This window comes from Tupaia chinensis, unplaced genomic scaffold, assembly GCF_000334495.1.
Source record: "Tupaia chinensis unplaced genomic scaffold, TupChi_1.0 Scaffold000377_3, whole genome shotgun sequence".
NCBI classification, from domain to species: domain Eukaryota; kingdom Metazoa; phylum Chordata; class Mammalia; order Scandentia; family Tupaiidae; genus Tupaia; species Tupaia belangeri.
The window spans coordinates 167,520-176,066 of NW_006159877.1; the positions used below are offsets into that span (position 1 = coordinate 167,520).

The following is an 8,547-nucleotide window of genomic DNA, read 5'->3' on the forward strand; positions in this document are numbered from 1 at the left end:
GTGGCTTGGGGAATGGCGATCTTCCCTTGTCCTGAGAGTAAGGGTGGCTTATGGTCTTTGGGGTAACCGCACCTCGTGGATGAGTCCCTGAGCCCCTCCTGGCTACTGAGATCCTTCACCCATTAGTAATCCTCACTAGGAGAAGTGAATGTAACATTCTTTATTGACATTTTCCAGGAGGGTGGGATGAGTCTAATGGGAGTAACTCCTGTTCGCAGACTCCCTACACAGCTGCCGCCTTAGTGAATCCGCATTCTTTTAGGATTATTGTAAAAGTTATAGTAAGGCTGGGGGTGTCTTTATGGGGTACCGGAGTATGGCAATAAGGCCCATGGCAGAGAAACTGAGTGCAGGCCAGTACAGTAACACAATAGAGGTGAGGTCCAGAACTCATAAAACTGTTGACCTTGCAAACAGTTCTCCTCACCTGAGTCCTTGCTCTAGGCATGAGGGGCAGTTCTTTCATACTCAGCTTGTGTTAACTGCATGGTCCCAGCAACCCACGTCATGACTTTAGGTTTTATCTAAGTTCAACATGGCGGCTGCTCAATCGTCAGTGGTTACCTAACTTCTGGCTGCTGTGCGTGGTCTATTGATCAAACTAGAATTCTGGGAATCACCAAAAGTAATACGCTCTGTGGTCCATCCTTCATAGCTCTATGATGACAGCTCTTTTCAGGAAGAATTATGATGTTAACTAAATCATATGCTGTAACACAATCTGGCCAAGGGAAAAGAAAAAAATACATATTTATATTCAAAGGACTGACTTCACACAATATTTAGAGTATTGCTCTTACACAAAGCTGTGGAATGAAATCAGTAAGAAAGCATCTATATTTTTCTTAATATCTTCCCAAAGGAATCAAAATCCATTATAGCATCACTTTTTCAAAACTACAACTTATTACTTATTAATAAAAGAGAATTAGTATTATCTTATCAAAACATATAATTCACATAGAATTTTTCTGTGCTGACACTAACAAGGCTTATTTCTAATTTCTGATTGCTTATAACCCTGACTCCCACAAACCTGAGATTACAAGAGTAGTTAGATGTCTTTACCTTTGAGTCCTTCATGTGAAAATATTAATAGCTTTGAATGTGTTCTTCACACATGGAAACTCAAATGGGAGGTTGGAATCTCAGAGTCTGAACGTCTGCAGACTTCCTTGCCCTTCTAAAGTGCAGATCATTCTAGCAGTTTGTGATTGTGCTGGGAGTGCTTCCAACCTCCTGCCTCACTGTCAGGCTGCCTCCTAAACCTTCGTGCCTTGAGTGGGTCTTGTTAATAACACCTTTGTCTATTTCTCACAGACTTTGAGCATTAGGAGAGAGAAAGGGTGTGAGACAAGTGCCCTGCACCCCTCGGAAGACAGGGAGGCCGGTGCTGGGCCACCCTCTCCTTTTCTTCATCACTGAGTGAGGGGGATTTTCGCAGCCTCTTTCCAGTATGTTTTACATTTCTCATAGAGATGTTAGGTTTCTTTTCCTTTGCATTTAAAAAAGCTGTAGCCTTAAAACCACACTGGGAAAATTTCCATCCACATGTGTGACTGCATGGAAATACTTTCCCTGTGAGGACTACCTGTTAGTAAGCCCTCTCTGAGCTGAGGGTATGCAGCCTCAGGCCTCTGCAATCACCTCTCCTGGCTGCAGCTCCACACATGCCTGCTCCTCACTCATCAGGGTCCCCTTCCATATAGGCTCACCCTGCCCACAGCTGATTTTCAACGGGGGGTCATCTTTTTTTTTATTATTAATTTATTTTTTTCATTTCATTTTCATCCATACATTCAATCACATTATTATTTGTCTTACAAAATGGACACTTCAACAGGTGAACATCTCTCCCCAGTACCGTTGATAAAACTACGAAAAGGGAACTCTCTTACACTTCTGGTGGGAATGTAAATTGGTCCAACCACTGTGGAGAACAATTTGGAGATTCCTCAAAAATCTACAGATAATACTACCATATGATCCAGCAATCCCACTCCTTGGTATTTATCTAAGGGGTCATCTTTTTTTGACATTCCTAATGGGAAAGTGTTTCTCCTCCCTCAAGCCTGGCTCAGTTGCCTCTTCATGAATGAGGCTATCTCCATGCTCCCCGGCTGGAGCCAGTTCCCCTCACTGTGTTTCGTTCATCCACCTGAGTACTCTGCTGTGTGATTGCCATGGGCTGGCCCTATTGCTCCGCAGGGCATAAAGCTGTGGCCCCTGTGGCACTTACACCATGGCGAGGAGAGTGCAGGAACGAGAAGCTACAAGATATCTTCGGTGCCTGCTGAGCACGCCCCTGGCAAAGGGTTCAGTGAGGGAGCAGATCAGAGGGGGCAAAGGAAACTTTCCAGCGTGGAAGTTCAGAAGTGCACGTGTGAAGGCAGGAAGGCAGAGAGGTGAGCAGTGAGCAGTGCCTATTGGGCTTTGGAGCCACACAGTGGAGGGTCCATAATTCTTCAAGTATTACCTGCATGTATGCGTGGTGGTTTTGTATATTTTTAAAAATTTTTGTTTTGTTTTGTTAAAGGTAGGGTCTCACTACGTCACTGTCCTCCTGCAGCAGCCTCCAGAGTAGCTGTGAACACAGGGTGTCCCCCCCATGCCCCGCTCTTTCACAGGGTCTTACTGCATTGCCCAGGCAGTCACAAGCTCACGATCCTCCTGCCTCAGCCTCCAGGTAGCAGAGACTGAGGCCCCACTATGCCTGACTTTTTAGAGTGACTGAGAGTCAAAGCAGGACCTCCCCCTGCAGCCTCAGTTTTCCAAGAATCAGTGTTCAGCATTCACTGCCATGGCTGTATAAAGATACTATTTTAAATAAACTTTTACAATGAAGCGTAGTACAAAAGAGAAAGTGCAGAAATGAAATATCAGAACCACCTCTGGTATGTGACCACCGAGCTCCCAGAATTTCTTCACATTCACCCAGTAACTTCTGACCCATCTTCCCCAGGCAGTCACTGTCCTGTTGTTCTCACACCACGGATTAGTTTCCCGTTTTTTAAAGTTTATATGAATTTATTTTTTCAGTGTATATTCTTTTACCTGGCTTCGCTTTGTTGCTGTTGTTTAGCATAGCTTATGAGATCCACTCACGTCACCTGTAGCAGTGTCACTCCTAAGCCAATAGACACACCACGGCTGATCAAGTGTGCTATTCTGGACCTTGCAAGGTTTTGAATTTGGAGTTATTATGACCATTGCTCCAGAAGCATTCTTGGACACACACACACACACACACACACACACACACACACATATCTACACACATGCACACAGTTCTCATACTCACACCACAGACCTGTGGGGAAGGTAACCAGAGAAGAAATGCTAGTTAACTGGGTAAGCATATCTTCAGGTTTAGTAAATATTTCGTGTCCCAAAGACATTCTACTCATTTTCACTCCCACCAGCAACAGGTGAAAATTCTAATTGACCCACATTTTTTTGCCAAATGGCATTGCTAATCTCTAATTGTAGTCATTCTGGTGAGTGTTCATGGTATATCGTGGAGGATTTGATCTGTTGACTAAAAAGATTGAACACTTTTTACCCCCTTACTGTCTATTTGGATATTCTGTCTGTAAACAGTCAAGCCCTTTTTCCATCTTCCTAGTGCATGTCTCCATTTTTCTTATTGATTTCTATATAGAAGTTGTTTCTTCCAGATATTGTTTCTAGCTATTTGTCATTTTGTAGAATACAGATATCTTCTCTTCCTCCATGACCTGTTTACTCTCTTCATGGTAAATTTTGATAAACCAAAGTCGTCAGTTCAGGGCTAGCCCTGCAGTGCAGTGGGAAGTCCCTGCATGTAGGGCATCAGGCCCCGTATGACCATTGGTGGTGTGAATTCCAGACCTGGAGGCTTGAGAAACATATCAGGAATATGTGTGCACATGCCCCAAACCCTGACGGAATGGAAAGGTGAAGGAAGAGTCTCTCCATAAGAAGAGTATAGAGAAAGTCAGGAAGAGAACAAATAGAGAGGCATGACATTAGTGGGACAGAAATATTGTTTATTACCTGTTGATGATGACATGTATAGTATTCTCAACTGGATTGGTCTGAGAAGTATTTCTCATGTTGGGTAGTCTTTTTACAAGCAAAATTATAGTGATTGACTGTTCAAAAATAACTGGAATAATAATAATAATAGGGAAAAAATGAAAAGCTATTGGATGATGAAGATGGAGATTTTAATGTCTCTGTATTGACTGATATGTATGGTATTCCTGCTAGTAAAAGAAATGCAATACACTGCAAAGTTATATGTGATTCAATGGGTATAAATAAGATCATGATAATAAATAAAAAAATAAGTAATTTAAAAAAGAAAAAGAAAAGAAAAGTGAAGGGAAAGGGTTGTGGCATGACTGTGCTCCAACAGGGAGAGTTTTCTCTTTCTCTCACTCTGGTGAGGGCAAGTACCCTCTGGGGAAAATACTATTCATCTGAATATGGTTCACAATCCTTTTCTTTATTGTTAGCATTCTTTCTATTCCGTTTAGAAGATCTCCCTCTCCCTACCACCGTAGGTCATTAATATAGTTTCCTATATTATCTTTTAAAAAATATGCGGTTTTCATTTTTATATTTAGTCTACCATGGCACTGTAGTATATTTTTGAGTACAGTGTGAAGTAAAGGCCAAGGTGATTTTTTTTAAAACACAAAAGGTAAAGTTGATGCAGCATCATTTATTAATGTCAAACCATTCCTGAGTGTTCTGAATTGCTGTCCTATAAACCAAGTGATGATATGTGTGAGGATGTTCTACCTTTTGTCTATTGTGTGTGATTAGAGCCCTTGGACTTTGTTGATTTATAATTGTAACTTTCTGAAAATCTTTTAATTTAGAGCAGTTTTAGATTTATAGAAAAAGTGATAGATAGTACAGAGTCCCCGTGACCCCAACACTGTGTCTCCTATTATTAACATTTTGCATTAGTATGGCATATCTGACACAATTAATGAACCAATTAACACCTTCTTATGAACTAGTCTATAATTTACCAGACTTGCCTTATATTTTCTTTTGCAAATTTCTTTATTTTTTATTTAATTTTAATTTAATTTAATTTTATTTTTATTTTTGGAGAGGTTTTTGCTATAGGGTGTGTGCACTCGCCAGACAGACAAAGACAAAGGCAGAAAGCGAGAAATCTTCCCCTGGGGGGATGGCCACACTGCAATCTCTTCTCCATTCTCTTCTCAGAATTTTGGGCATGCATGCACATGTGCCTGGCGTGAGTTTAAGTTACTGGGTCCAGGACTCAAACTGCAGTCAACTACATGGGAGTCCAGCAACATAGCCATTATGCTAATTGCTGGTCCGGCAAGTTCCTTTATTTTTATTTTGAAGAACTCTAACAAAAATTCAGCAAAATTGCTGGAAAATAAACTAAATTTGTACTAAAGTCCCAATCTTTTCAGCAGTTCTAAGTTTAGAGGCAATCTTAATCTCATGTGCCCTCATTGCACTAACGCAAATGAATTTTATACAACCTCAGGCCCTCCAGTGGCATAATTCCAAAGCTAGCTCTACATTACATACGAGGGTTTATTTTTTTACCTACTGTTCATACCAGTATGAAACCTGCTGATAATTCTATTTAATAGGAGAAATACAAATATTAGTTTTTTAAAGTAAGAAAATTCAGTGTTTTATAAATATGTAATTTGGGTTAGAGCATAAACATTTATTTTTACAGTAAATTCAGAGACAGTGCCAAAGATTGGATTCATAATTTTGGAGATGTTTATGTTGAGTTGGAAGACACTTGGGCCATACAGGATTTGAAAACCTTGTAATAAATATTGCAGAACTGTATGGGGTAGGCCAGTTCTTGTCATCATACAACTGAAGGCTAGCTGAGAAAAGGTAACTTTTATTTCTCTATAAAAGACAGATGGGAAATGCAGGAACATAAATACATTAAAATCCTTTCACACATCCCTGCTCCAAATAACCACAAACAAAATACTTTTTTTTTCTTTTTTTGCGAGGTTTTTGCTATATGGCATGTGTGCTCGCCAGACAGAGAGAGACAGAGAGATAGAAAGTGAGAAATCACCCCCCAGAGGGGATGGCCACGCCGCAATCCCTTCTTCTCCATTCTCCTCTCGGGATCTTGGGCACGCAAGCACATACGCCCTGCGTGAGTTTAAGCCACTGGGTCTGGGACTTGAACCACGGTCGATTATGTGGGAGTCCAGCAACATAGTCATTATGCTAACTGCTGGTCCCAAACAAAATACTTTTTAAACATCTGCCCATCCATGCTTGGACTGGAGTTTTCCATGACTCAGAGTTCTGCGGCTTCATCTCATGGTTCCTGTCATTGAGTCATCCTTTGTTCTTCAGGCACTGCTGGGCCTTGAGAACTGTCGTCAAACAGACCTCAAAGCATCTAGGCCTCTGTGGCAATCAGGTCTCTGGTGATTGAAAAGCAGCGATGGGTGAACTCAGCTGAATCTTCTCAGTGGTGCAAGAGAAAGCCTGCCCCAGTGTCTGCCATCTTGGTTAATACGTGTATTCAGATTGAAGGTGGAAAGTCACCTCCATGCACAAATAAGTGTTCTGTCAGGATATCACGTAACACCAACTCCTTTGGAGTTTTCAACTCCATTTTTCTTTAGGCTGTGGTGAAGCTTGGTTCAACACCCAGTCCAGAATGTTGGTAATGTCCAATTGAGAAGGTGCCCTATGCAGGTGTGGATTGTTCCTCTGTCACCTTCCTGAAGGCCATATTGGTGCCCTGCAGGATGTTCAGAGCCCTTCCCATATCTCTGCTGGAAAGAGTTATAAGTTCTTTCTTTCCTCCTTCAGTTATATCAACTTTCTCCTCTCCTATGGCATGTTCCCGGTGGGAAATTGTGAACTCAGGAGTCAGGGCACTGCAAGGCAGGGACTATCTTTGACCAATAGTTATAGATGCATCAAAATCTGGTGTTTTCAGTGAATTTCTCTATCATTCTTCTCAAGGCCTTCTGAGCATCTTGCATCATGGCATCAGCTTCACCAAAGATCATCAGTTGAAAGCCTTTTTTAAATACTGCCCTTGTGCTAGCAAACTCAGACCAATCTCTCTTCCTTAGTCGTCAGAAGCACTTAGCTCCGAGACTTTCAAGCCAAATTCTTAACCTTTGTGTAGTTTTCTTTGCACGGACTAGGGTGGTGGATGGTGCTCCTATCTCCGGAAGGCCATAGAGAAGCTAGCATGATAGTCGGTCTTCCCTGATAAAATTCTGAGTGGTACTCAGAACATCCTGATGAGAGACCAACTTGTTCAGTGTCTGAGGCTGGTGTTTTTCAACCCAGGGCAGGTTTCTGGTTTTGGCCTCCATGGGTTGTTGCTGCTGCTTAAGCACTGAGGGCTTCATGGCAGGAAACAAAGCTGACCAGGTCCAGTAATTTCATGGTGCGCCCTAGGCTCCAGTGCTATCTAATGAATTTTTCCCCATTTTTCATAAAACTTTTTTTCTACATTTAATTATTATAAATCTATATATACAAAATGAACTTTCCCAGCATGAATGTACTGCGTATGAGTCAAGTCAAAGATATTACACCAATGAGCTTTTTATACTCTAGGGTTCTATCCAAGATGCCACATTGCTTTGAGTCATCAGGTCCTCCTCAGCTCTCCTTGGCTGTCACAGTGTCTCATTTATTCCTTATTTTTGATGGCCTTGATAATTTTGAGGAATCCTAGATACTTGTTGAATATCCCACTAGGAATTGATTTGCCAGTTTCCCTCATGCCTAGACCACAGGCTTTAGAGAGAGAGAGAGACCACAGAGGTATCTTTTTACCAAATAGTATCAATGGCATATCCCATCACCATGAGTTGTCGTTGCTAATAGTGACCCTACACACCTGGCTCAGGCAGGGTGAGTCAGGTTTTCCCACCATAAACTCACTCTTCTCTTACCTCATGGCCACGCTGCGCTCCTTGGAATGCAGTCGCTGTGCACTGTCTACACGAAGGGCCTGGCAGCTTCTGCCCAATGGCACTCCTCACTGGTGGTGAAGTAGCTGCAAAAATTACTCAGGATTATTCTACACCAGTTGATCTCTTCTTTCTCATTTATTTATTTACTTATGTACTTAAATATGTATGTATATCAGTATTGACTGACATTTATTTTATACTACAATACTACTTTACTTAATTTATTGCTCAAATTATTCTAGTTTTGGTCATCAGTATCTACTGTATCCATTAACAAAGTCCACAATTGTGCAGCTGTGATTTTTTTTTTTTTAGTACTTCTTTATATTCTCTTTCTGGCCTTATTGCACTAGGTAAGATGTACAGTACAAAGTTGCATATGTGTGGTCAGAGACAGCATCCTGACCTCCTTCCCAAAGTAAGGGAGGAAGAGGGCAGTTTCTCGAAAGTTAGTTGTAGATTGTAGAGTGCTTCTTTTGTTTTTGTTTTCTTAATAAATGTTGTTTATCAAATTAAGGAAATTTCCTCCCATTTCTACTTTTGGAAGTTTATTTGTTTCTTCCATGAGAGGGAAAAACAG

The 8,547-nt window shown here is 41.3% G+C and overlaps 1 pseudogene; it reads right to left on the minus strand.

Annotated features, from left to right (window-relative positions):
• Positions 1–6,421: 6,421 nt before the first annotated feature.
• Positions 6,422–7,394, minus strand: LOC102491877 (replication factor C subunit 5 pseudogene; annotated as a pseudogene).
• Positions 7,395–8,547: the final 1,153 nt, after the last annotated feature.